A 13442-nucleotide genomic window follows, 5' to 3' on the forward strand; every position below is an offset into this window, starting at 1 on the left:
TATCAAGATGTAGCTTGATTATCCTCATAATTTGCCTTGATGCTCGAGAGGATGGATATATGCTGAGAAAAAAAAATAAATGAAATATAAGTACACGAATGCATCAGAATCTGTACAAAACCAAGTACAAAAGAAAAAGTAAATAAGTACTTACTATCTCGCTACCAAACTGAGCTTGCTACGTGGCTCTGATGAAGCTGCAAAACAAGTGACAAATACTATAAATACAAATAAATAATTAATATATAACTAAAATGACAGTAAGGACATTTATGATTACCTAGTGTAGTAGGTGACTGTGAAGCTGATGAAGACTCTACTGGTCTAGGAAGTGAGGTAGAAGAGGAAGGAATAGAAGGAAGTGATGGCGGCACAGGAGGTTGAGCAGAGGATGAAGCCCCAGACGTACCTGAAGAAGAAGGAGGAGGGATAGTCCCTCCTCGTCCACATGAACTGCGTCCTCAGCCACGACCTCCATGCAGACCACTGCCAGACTCGTCTGAATCAAACGCCCTGCCTCTAGCCATCTGTACTACAGATAACAGAATCTACATATGTATGTATACAATTATATGAATTCTAGAACATGTGGTAAATATGTATAAAGAAAGTGAATAACATTAAAATTCTTCATTAATAATATTATATATACATCTATTAATTTATTATCTATAATACATGTGGTTCGAAGTATTAAGTGTCTTCATCATCATCTGCTTCCTCTTCTTCTTCCTCTTCTTGATATTCGTATTTTGAGGTACCCATGATGATTTGATCTTCTTCCTCTTCATCATCCAATCTATCCGTTAAATCTTCAACAACTTGCGTCGGTTTCGTATCAACCGTAACTTCTTAAAATGGCTCAAATACTGCAAGTGAAGCAGATTGTTTGGTTTCAATTGCATGAACAACTAATCTAGGCTTGATTTTACATATTGTCATCCAATCGCAATGATCTCATTTCAATGATGGATATGAGACATAGTACACCTGTGCAGCTTGCATTGCCAACACAAAAGGTTCGTACTTCGTATATCTTCTTCTTTGATTAATATCCACAAGATTATACTTAGGATGAACCTTCATGCTAACGTTTGGCATAGGATCAAACCATTCACATTTGAATAAGATTGTGCACTTGATTAGTAGGCCTAGATATTCTAACTCTAAAATCTTAGCCAATTTGCCATAAAAACCATTTGACACGTCACTGTAGTTTGATCCCTTTATGCCAACACCACTGTTCATTGTCTTTCTGCTTCTCCCATAACCCTCAATGTGAAACTTGTAACCATTTACAAAGTAGCTAGAGTATGCATTAGCAACCGGTAGAGGTCCCCTTGCTAGGTCCGTAATGAATCTGTTATCAATATCGCTTCTCGAGCTTCGAGCCTATGGGAAATAGTAATGACACGAGTGAAATCTAAGAATGTACACATATATGTTGTGTAACTAGAAAGTTACTTACATAACATTTGAATCATTCTGCAAATTCAGAGTCTAGATTTGCATTAACCCAGTATCAGTCAACTTGGGATTTTGACGCTATAAAAGCTTGATATATTTCCTATTTATGAACTAACAATATTATCATAAATATGATTTAACTAAGCTCCAGACCGGGTTTAGACTCTCTACAAGATTTATACTTATTGTACAAATGGTATAATCTCTTCGCAATTCAATAAAATATAGGTTTGAGCCGCTCGGATCTCTGCGTCAGTCAATCGTCTTTTTTTTTTTTATTTACCAATCATACTCCCAGGATAGGTGAAAATTGTTAGATTTCCTTGTAACTCATATTCTATTCAATCTCCTCCATCATCATTATGTGGCACTCTCCGATGCTTGGTGTACACATGTGGTTCAAAGTAGTGTGAACAGAAGGTGGAAGCTTCTTGCACCAAATATGCATTGCAAATTTGATCCCTCGACTTTTGCCTTATTGCGCAAATTCTTTTTAATTTTCTGCAGGTGTTTGTAATTGTACAAAGCCAATATGTAAATATGAGTTGAAATAAAATATGTAATGATTAGAACGGGATGTTAGTGATTCACCTATCAAATGGATACATCCATTTATATTGTACCGGTCCTGCTATACGACATTCATAGGGCAAATGAACCGGCAGATGCTCCATAGAAACAAAGAAGCCAGGTGGAAAAATTTGCTCCAATTTGCATATCACTACTGGGATTTCTCATGCTAATTGGTTCATATCATCGCATCGGATAACACTCATCGTCAATTCCTTGAAAAAGAGACTCAATTCTGTCATTGCTTTCCAAATTTTCCCTGGCAATAATTCCCGAAATGCCACAGGAATCAATCTTTGCATAAAAACATGACAGTCATGGCTTTTCATGCCAAACAATCTGTATTTCCTCATGTCGACACATCTACCCATATTTGAATAGTATCCATCTGGAAACCTTAATGATTGGACCCATTCGCACAATAATTACCTTTGGGGTTTATCTAAAGAATAACATGCCTTTGGAAACTTACCAGTAAGTACAGATTGCTCAAGTTCTAGTCAATGACAAATTTCCTTCATGTTTGCTCTCGCTTTTGCATTATCCTTAGATTTCCCCTCAATGTTCATGACAGTGTTGAACAGATTTTCATACACATTTTTTTCTATATGCATCACATCAAGGTTATGACGGATAAGAAGTAAACTCCAGTATGGCAAATCCCAGAAGATGCTTCACTTTTTCCATCTGCTATTCCTGCCAATTCTACCATTTACCTCTTTTGCACCTAACTCTTTCACCAGCCCCAAATCTTCAATTTCTTGTAATATTTCAGCTACAGACTTCACAGGCGAAGGGGGATCAGCAATAGTCGTGTTCTTTCTAAAGCATTGTCGATTTCTCCTCCAAGGGTGAGATTCTGCTAAGAATTTGCGATGACAATCAAACCATCATTGTTTACTTCCATTTTTTAGTGTAAATGCATTAGTGGTTTCCATGCAATGAGGACAAGCCAGTTTGCCTGCCGTACTCCACCCAGATAACATTCCAAATGCTGAAAAATCACTGATGGTCCAAAGCAAAGCAGCTCGCATTATGAAATTCTGATTGGCCGAAATATCGAACGTTTTAACCCCATACTCCCATAAATAATTAAGTTCGGCAATCAAAGGTTGCAGAAACACATCAATTTTGTGTTTCGGATTATTAGGGCTAGGTACAATAACACATAAAAACATGTATTCATCTTTCATACACATTGAGGGTGGTAGATTATATGGTGTGACAATGACAGGCCATGATGAATATTTTTGTCCTAATTGGCCAAACAGCTGAAATCCATAACTACAAAGCCCCAATCTCACATTTGTCATATCAGTAGCAAACACAGGATGATTGTTATCAAAGTGTTTCCAAGCTTCAGAGTCTGACGGATGAGTCATTATACCATCCTCATATTCATGCAAAGCATGCCATCTCATGTGTTCAGCTGTCGCCTTAGATGCATATAATCTTTGAAGGCGAGGAACAAGAGGAAAATAATACATCTTCTTGAAAGCCTTCTCTCTTTGTACTCTACTAGTCCCTTAACCCCACCGTTGATATCTTGGAAGATTACAAAACATACATTCTCTTAATTCGAAGTCAAGACTCCAATATATCATGCATTTATTTCGACAACAGTCAATCTTTTCCATGGGTAGTCCTAATCCCCGAACTAATTTTTTTATCCGGTAAAAATTATCAACCATCGAATGGCCTTCAGGCAACATTTCTTTTGCTAACTGCACAAAATCATCATAACACCTTTCTGAAAAATGGTGCTTCACTTTCATGTGCAGTAATCGTGCCACAACAAATAGAACTGAATGATTCTTGCATCCATGCCACAATTCACTGTTAGCTGCACTTAGCATGTCAAACAATTGTTTTGCTGTCTAGTTTGGCGATTCCTCCATATTATCCCAATGAAATTCTACTCTACCCGCATCGATTACCATATCATTGCATCGATTACCATACTGAAATTGATAAGGCTTACCTTCTAAACTTACCGGAATAGAGTGGCCTGACCCACTGGAAACTCGAGCTTCACCATGATGTACCCATTCGTTATAATTTTCCACAAACCCATTTTTGCATAAATGAAGTTTAATTGTATCGATATCTAAGAAGGCTCTATTTTGATACTTCTTGTGATTACATGGACACCTCAACTTATTACCATCCATACAACTGGGATTACTAACTGCAAACTGTATAAATGATTTCAATCCTTGCAAGAATTCTTATCTTAATATCCCATTGACCTCGTACCTCCAGTACATCCAATCTCAATTAGTGTGAACACCCAAATTTTGAGGCTCAAAGAGCCAATTTTCCCGGACTGCAAACAATCCGACCGGACCAAAGGCCATTTTTGGAAGTTCACCGAAAGTATGCCAATATGGTACTTGAAACGTCCGGGACGTCGCTAGGATCGCGGATCTGGGCCCGGAATTTTTTTTGGAGGTCCGGAGCGCCCAGAAAGGCCTCCGGAGCGAAAAGATAGCAAGACCACCGACCACCGGCGGCCCAGCCGCCCGAGCCCGGCGGCCCCAGCCGCCCGAGTCGGCGGCTCAGCCCGGCGACCCAGCCGCCGGAGCTAGCGGCCCGACCCGGCGGCCCGGCGGCCCGAGCACCGGCGGCTCGGCCGCCGGACATGGCGGTCCGGCCGCCGACAACCGGCGGGCCGGCCGCCGAGAGCCGGCGGCCCAGCCGCCGATCCCGGCCGCCGAGTCCGGCGGCCCAGCCGCCGAAACGGTCCGTTTTGCCTATAAATTGGCCCCGAGGCCCTCTTTTCAACTCACTTAGTCTGTATTGACGGACGTTCCTTCTCCCTACGCTCTTTGCGATTCTTTACTGCTTTCTTGCATTTTTTAATTTTAGTTTTATTTTATTGTTGTGATACTTGGTCACTTAAAATTAAATTAAAATTAATTCCCTTAACGAGGAGCTTAACCTGGAGTTAAGAAGCGGTCGACGATTAAATCAGGTACATGAACTGAACTCTGCCTATTTAATTTTAGCACTTCATGCATGCTTCTTTTCTACTCCTAATAATTCTACAACTGCATAAATGCATCCATGTCATCATTAGGCAAACAAATTGCCTCAATTAAATAAATTTAGGCTAAATGCCCGGTTAATTAATAATCGTGGTATTAAAGCCTAAATCCGACAATATTGGCTTAAAATACCTAGTTAATTAATAGCTATGGTGTAATCGCCTTTATTTCAAACAAATCTGGCTTAAGTCCAATTAATTAATAATTGTGGCTAAAAGCCTTAATCGATCACGTTTTGGCAATAAATTGCCTACAATTAAATCAATCTTTTGGCAAAATGCCTTAAAATTAATCAACTTATTTTGGCTAAAAGCCTTAAATCAATCATTTTGGCGACAATCGCCCGATCAACATCATTTTGGCAATCAAATTGCCTAAATCACTCTTTTTGGCTAAAAGCCTTAAAATCAATCATTTTGGCGACAATCGCCTAAAATTAATCATTTTTGGCAACAATTGCCTAAATAAATCTTTTTGGCTAAAAGCCTTAAATCAACATTTTTGGCAACAAATGCCTAATCAATCAACCTTTGGCAAAATGCCTAAAAAAAATGCACGAAGCATACACACACCCATGCATAAAGCATACCCATCCAAAGCCCTCTAAAAGAGGCCTATCGAACTACGTTGACTTTGATCTTCCATTCGAACGGAAGTACGTAGGCACGTTTGGGATTTAACCCCGGGCGGCAAGTCGAAATCACATAAACATTTTCATTGGTCCAATTACATCCTTGCAAAGCTTTCATTCATAGGTTAGTTCTTCAGCATGACATAGTCTCGGGATCCATCTCGGGTTTGTAGATCATGCTTTAACATTGGGTTAATTAATCTAGTAATTAGGTTAATTAAAATTGGAGTCAACTTAGGGTTTTTTCCTAGTTTACCCTAAAATAATTAAACAAGGTGGCGACTCACACATCACGTGCATTTCTACCCTTAGTCACATGCATTCACATGCCATTGGTGTTTTGGGGAGGGGTTCACAGTTTGGCGGCTCTGCTGGGGACTACATGTAATCATTTTGCATAAGTGGACTACAAATGCTGCATAGACTAACCTGCCCTTCGTTAGGGTATTATTTTGCTATGTTTTGTTTTGCAGGGTACCTTGACATAAATCGAGTGTTCTTTCTTTAAGAATACTTGATGAGGGGAAATTTGAACTTAATTGACAAATTTGACTAAAACATTTAAATTTGTTGGTTTATTTGCACGATTGAGAATCCTTTTCTCCATTGCATAAAAAATGAATTTCAAATGAATTTCTTCTCTCTCTGTTCAAACTTCTGAGTCTGGATAGCAAGTAGCGCTGATCGGCAGGTCTCATTGATTATGTCGACGGACAGCCAAAGCGTCCTCCCTGTTACCGCAAACCGCCCCTAATCCTTTTGGGGGTGGCCCATGAGTATGCGTACCGTTGGACCCACGCGAAACTCTTTGTTTCACATGTGGTTAGGTATATCCATACTCAAGGTTCAAGGGTCCCTTATAAGCCGATTCTCTATTTGAGTCATAGCCTATAGGACCTATCCTTTAGGACTGTATGCACCCAATGATGTGAACCATACCATTAAATAGATTATGACGTGTTGTTATGCGCATTCACGACATATCATAAACATGGGGTAAACACAAAGAGAGCATGAAACACTCTTCTCATTCATGCACAGTTGGACAAAGAGTCGGTCCATCTCACATCAGTTACCCTGATACACCAACCACCGTACTTAATCCAGCTACCCTTATCCTTACAGGTGCCCACGATCCAAGTGCCCACATATGTGCCAGCCACACCTACAGTACTATCACCAGCTTCACCAGCTTCACCAGCTACACCAGCTTCACCTGCAACTCCTACAACTTTATCTGCACCAATGGCATCACTTGCTGATATCCAAACCCTCATTGAACAACTAGAGGCTAGAATGGAGGCCAGAATGAATGAAGCACTGGCTGCCCAAAGGACCGCCCTGATAGCTGAACTGGGTAATGGGAATGGTAATGGAAATGGGACTTCCGCTGGGGGAAGTGGACCTGCTGCCTCCAATCAGGGTCCTGCTGCTGAACCTGCAAACCCTGCCCTAAACCTGGATGATATGCCCTCTAAAACTGCCTCTGAGCTGGAAGCTCAGAGAATGAGAGAAAAACTAGAGCTCTTAGAAAGGTCCATCACTGCTCTCAAAACCCATAAGGAGGTGGTGGACATGGACTCTTTGTCCTTGTTCCCCGAGGCAAGACTGCCAACCAAGTTCAAGATGCCCAACATGGACAAATTCGATGGAACCACTTGTCCTAAAACTCACCTGAAGATGTATGTGGGTGCCCTTAACCCGTTTGGATTGAGCAGCGAGCTCCTTGCTCAGTTGTTCCAGCAATCACTCACTGGCGCTGCTTTGAGATGGTTTGTCAGTTTAGACCGGTCCAAAATGAAAACTTGGGAAGACATCTGCAATGCATTCAATTCCCAATACCATTATAATATGGAGGTGGATGTTACTCGAAGGGAGCTAGAAACCACTAAGTAAAAAAATAATGAGCCCTTTTTCTCGTTCCTTACGAGGTGGAGAGCCAAGGCCGCCCAAATGATTAATCGACCCTCTGAGCAAGAACAGGTAGACATAATCATTAAGAACTTGCAGCCCATTTACCAACACCAACTACAAACCCAGTACCTACCAACGTTTCAGTCGCTCATTGCCACTGCTACGAAAGTAGAAGATCTGATTCAAATGGGGCAACTGAAAGAAGACTCAGGAACCTCAAAGTACAAGAAACCTAGCCAAGCTAGCAAGGTCCACGAAGTGGCTAGCATCACCCCCACGAATCCTTTACGTGTGTGGGAAACATGAGAAATAATAATCAATCATCCAGAAGAACCTATACTGATCTCGGGATGCCAATCCTAGTGGTATTCCGAGAGGCCGTCAAGGCCAACTACATAAAGCCTTTGGAAGCAAGGCCACCGCCGAATCCGTTGCCAAGGAATTACAGGGCTGATGAATACTGTGAGTATCATCAGGGGCATGGGCACAAGACTGAAGCGTGCTGGACGCTTAAGAACCGCATCTAGGACCTGGTGGATAACGGTTCAATTATCCCGAGGAGTAAGCCGAACGTTAATACCAACCCCTTACTAAATCACGGGATAAATGCTATCATGGCTTACCAGGAACTGATCGATCCTTTCGAACTGTTCCTAGAGATGAATAATATCTGTGTCCTGGATCTGAATGACTTAACCGATGAACTTGATGCTATAACCAGGAGTGGGAGACAATATGAGCCACTAGTCTTGGATAAAATCCAAAACAAGCCTTACCAGAAGGCAGAGGAGCTAAAGGAAGACCCAGTACTGGCACAGTTAAAAAAGACACAAGCTAGGGTATCAATCTGGGAACTTCTAGCAGCATCCTTTCCTCATCGCCAAGCTCTTTGCAAGGCCTTGAGTCAACTTCAGACATCGGTGGAAGTTAGCCCAGAAGTGCTAGTGTCCACCCTCACCCAATCATCTAAAACACGAAGCATCGGTTTCTCTGATGACGATTTGCCCAAGGAGGGAGGCAGTCATAACAATGCTCTTTATGTCACTGTTCAGACTCGAGACAAAACCGTGCCCATGGTTCTCATTGATAATGGGTCGGCACTGAACGTCTGCCCACTGAGAGTAACCAGCTGTCTAGGGTTGGAAGAAACTGACTTCACTCCCTCGGACCAGATAGTGAAGGCCTATGACAGCACCCGGAGGGAAGTATTGGGGGTTGCTACGCTAAAGTTAACAATTGGGCCAGCTGTGATGGAAGTCCCCTTCCAGGTAATTGATGTATTGACTAGCTTCAACCTGCTTCTAGGCCGACCATGGATACACCACACTAAGGCAATACCCTCGTCCTTGCACCAAAAGGTCAAGTTTCCATATGAGGACAAAGTTATCACCATTCAGGGGGATGACTACAGTCAGCTCAAAAAGCCAAAGGGCCAGCCTCTCTTTGAGGTCAACCCTGAGACTGCCAACCTACCCCTCTCAGGATTTCAGTATGATACTGTGCAGTTCATAGAAGGAAAGACTGCAAACTCTCGAATTCTCTTTGATTTCGGGACGGTGCAAATAAACTGCATAGTGCCCTTGATGCTTAAGATGTCCTATCTACCAGGAATGGTTATGGCCAGATCCGGGAAAACATACCCCAAACTGCAAGCCTGGGAGTGTCCAGTGAATGAGGGAACCTTCGGACTAGGCTATGAGCCCACTAATGAAGACCGTGCTAAGAGAACCAGAAGGGGAAGGAAAGAGAGTGTACAGATACGGCCTTACTTTCTGACTTTGAACAGTTATTTTTGTAAATTGGGAGAAGCAGTTCCTTACTGTGGCTTCCGAGAACCCTTTTGCTGCCCAATCGCTAAGAAGATGCTGCCTGGGTTGGAGATATTCTCAGATGTCTGGGGCAACAGGCCCGAAACAGTAACTGAACTGGAAGCAGAAGACTTCATGCAACCTAGTCTCTTTGACGAAGTTGCGGTTATCACAGGAAATGATGGGAACCGAGACCTGCTAGATCTGATCAAGCCGAATGAAGGGCCCCTCACCAACTGGTACAGCGAGGAGGAGCGCATTGCTGATAAACCCCCTCCCGAGTCAAGCCTAGTACCAGAGTCTGTAATCGAGTCCTGTACTGAGTTCGAGTCTGACCCCGAGTCTGATACCGAGTCAGAGTCTAGTTCCAGTTTCGAGTCATCTGCATCGGATCTAGAAGATCCAGATCTCAAATTTGATGTATTTTTTGAAGACGATTCCGTCATAATTAATAAAGGATTGTAAATTCTTGATTACCCTGCGTGTCTATCTTTCCAAGCATTTCCAAGCAAAAATAATCAAATAAATGAAATAAAAAATGAAAAGGAAAAAATAGTAATTGGCAAGGAAGAAAATGAACATACATACATTGCATCTGATTGCATGAACAGGGAACAGGTCAGTGAATGTTTGAAGAAATTTGCTGATTGCTTCATGTGGAAAGCAAGTGACATCACCGGAATTGACCCAGCAATAGTGGTGCACAAGATTCCAGTGTATCCAGAGGCTAAGCCAGTGAAACAGAAGCTAAGAAGGCTGAAAACAGAATGGTCCTTGAAAATCAAGGAGGAAGTTGCCAAGCAGCTGGAGAACAAGTTCATAGAACCTATTGCCTACCCGACGTGGTTAGCGAACATCGTGCCGGTGCCGAAGAAGGATGGAAAAGTGCGAATGTGTGTGGACTACCGTGATTTGAATAAAGCATGTCCGAAGGACGATTTCCCTCTACCGCACATCGACTTGTTAGTGGACCGAATGGCTAGACATGAGATGGTCTCCTTGACTGATCTTGCTGTCGGTTATAATCAAATAATGATGCATGAGCCAGACAAAGAGAAAACGGCGTTCACCACGGAGTGGGGAACTTACTGCTACAGGGTCATGCCTTTTGGGCTCAAAAATGCCGGGGCAACCTATCAACGAATGGCGACAACCATCTTCCATGACATGATTCACAAAGAAGTAGAAGTATATGTGGACGATATGGTTGTCAAATCAAAAACAGCTGAAGAACATACGACAGCGCTTGAGAAGTTCTTCCTTAGACTTCGAGTATTTCTGGGGCATATGGTCAGTCGGAAGGGCATAGAGATCGACCCTTCAAAAGCCAAGGCCATTCTGGAAATGCCAGCACCAAGGACGAAAAAAGAAGTTCGGGGTTTCCTGGGAAGGCTACAGTACATCAGCCGGTTCATCAATCAATTGGCCGATACTTGTGGTCCGATTTTCAAACTACTCAGGAAAGGAGTAGCAGTCAAATGGAATGAGGATTGTCAGAAAGCTTTCGACCAAGTCAAGCAATATTTGCTATCCCCGCCAGTGTTACAGCCACCAAGGCTAGGAAAGCCTTTGTTATTGTACCTATCAGTGACAGAAGAAGCAATGGGTGCGATGCTAGCTCAACAAGCTGAAGATACGAGGGTAGAAAACGCCGTGTATTACCTTAGCAAAAGGATGCTGGAATATGAGCTAAAATACAATAAGATAGAGAAGCTGTGCCTGGCTCTAGTTTGGGCCTGTACGAAGCTGCAGCACTACCTCTCGTCTTACACTACATATGTGATTTCTGAATCGAACCCCTTGAAATTCCTTATGGAGAGGCCGGTTCTTGACTGTAAAATGGCTAAGTGGGTGTCGGTGCTCGTAGCCTATGACTTAAAATTTGTACAACGGAAGGCAATGAAAGGCGGAGCCTTGGCTGATCAATTAGCAGAATTGCCGGTCGAAGACCAAATGCCGGAAGTAGAATTTCCTGATGAAGACTTGTTGAGCGTGGAAAGTGAGGTCTGGGAGATGTACTTCGATGGAGCTTCAAACTACCATGGAAACGGGGTTGGAGTCGTATTCAAAACTCCTTGTGGAGAATACGTCCCAATCGCAGTCAAACTAGATTTCGATTGTACCAACAACGAAGCCGAGTATGAAGCTTGCATCAAGGGGTTAGAAGCGGCCCTGGAAAAAGAAATAAAAATCCTTAAGGTTTTTGGGGATTCCAACCTGATAGTCTCTCAAGCTCTAAGGAAATGGAAAATTAAGGAAGAGCGTTTGGTTCCTTACCTGCAACATTTGGACGAATTGGCCCAACAGTTTGAGGAACTATCTTTTCACTACCTACCGCGCGCTAAAAATCAGTTTGCAGATGCTTTAGCAACCTTAGCTTCCATGGTTAATGTAGGGGGAGATCAAGTCATTCGACCTCTGACGGTTCGGCTACAGAAACAGCCAGCGCATGTCATGAACCTAGTCGATGACAAGCCGTGGTTTTGGGATATACAGAATTATCTTCAGAATGAAGTCTACCCGGAGGGATCCAACAAGACTGATCAACGGACATTGAGACTATGACATCCTACCGAGTCGAGTCTTAGCACTGAGTCGAGTCATTTCATAGAGTCGAGTTGAGTCGGGCCAAACCAAACCCGGTTGGGGTAGAATGGGGTTATAAGTGGACTTACTTGATTAAGAGAAAAAGATCAAAGCATATGGGTGAGGATTTATTTGCATTAAAAGACCAAGTTTGGGTCTTAAGTAGTAACCTGTTGACAATTGAGGTACCATTTAGGAAGTTTCACATAAAAATTCATTGATATTTTGATGGCCTACCCGTAATAACCATTTCACTTTCCCATTTTCATCTTTATCTTCATCTTCTTCATCTCCTTCCTTTCTCCATCCATTTTCATGGTAGTTAAGCCTTAACTTCAACTTCTCTTCTATCCAAGTAAGTAAACCTTCTTGAAGTTCATAATTGAATCATTTGGTGCTATTTTTAGAATATTCATAAGAATTCTTATTTATAGGTGAAGTGAGTTCAAAGGTAGTAGAAAAAGGAAGTTAAAGAAGAGCTCAAGCTTTTTGGAGTAAAGGTTTGATATCTCTTTTCATTTACCATTTTCTTTGCATGAGAATTTGTGTGGTGTGTTGCTAATGAGACAATATTGCTTCATGTTGAGTGGCAGGACTGGTAATGGTGAGAAAACAGGGGAGGAATTGAATAAATGAAGTAAATAGTGAGTTTATGCTGAAACAGGTTTTGCTGGAAATTTTACCAGTAACTTCATCTTGATTTTTACCCCATTTAATGATGGAATTAGGAAGTGTTATAGAAGAGTTATTTGTTTCTCTATGTGTTAGCTTTACATGGGTTTTTGAATCATCCAAATCGAAGTTGTATATTGAGAGAAATGACCAAAAGAGTACAGACTGTGCAGGCTGGAAAACGCGACGCGCGCGCGCGAATTGCATGACGAGCTCGCGACTTGTGCCTGAAACTCACTGACTCTCATTTTTGCATCTCGCGCTCATGACTTTGCAAGGCGCGCTCGCGACTTGTGTTTTCATGCACTTTTGGACTTTATTTTCTATGCAATTGGATTCCTTTGCTCAACTTGTATGCCTCCAATCATTTTACAACAAAAATACAACATTAGAACATGTATCAAAACAACATGCAAGCATACAAATGATGTGAAATTAAATAAACATTATGATTTATGAAGTTATGAACTATGAATATGATGTTGTGTTATATTATTGACATACCAACATTAGGCTCCATTGAGGTTAGGTAGAAACCACTTAGATAAGGCTATGTCGCGACATAGGATAGCAGATCTGCACCCCATACAGTTTGATACTCCGGCTACAGGCCGTTGAGTGGATATGATTATATATGGGCCATAGCAGCCAAGCATACAGTATTCATCCAGTTTCATACAGTTTTTCTTATCACTTCGGTTTCACTATAACCTTATGGAGCCATACAGATATCTTGACATAACATTT

At 41.9% G+C, this 13442-nt stretch overlaps 2 pseudogenes; both read right to left on the bottom strand.

Moving 5' to 3' along the window:
• Window positions 1-852: 852 nt before the first annotated feature.
• Window positions 853-1594, bottom strand: LOC149496188 (uncharacterized; annotated as a pseudogene).
• Window positions 1595-1808: 214 nt separating this feature from the next.
• Window positions 1809-3929, bottom strand: LOC149496189 (uncharacterized; annotated as a pseudogene).
• Window positions 3930-13442: the final 9513 nt, after the last annotated feature.

Source organism: Jatropha curcas, chromosome 5 (assembly GCF_041381405.1).
Source record: "Jatropha curcas cultivar XTBG-Jc1 chromosome 5, XTBG_Jcur_1.0, whole genome shotgun sequence".
In the NCBI taxonomy this organism is placed as follows: domain Eukaryota; kingdom Viridiplantae; phylum Streptophyta; class Magnoliopsida; order Malpighiales; family Euphorbiaceae; genus Jatropha; species Jatropha curcas.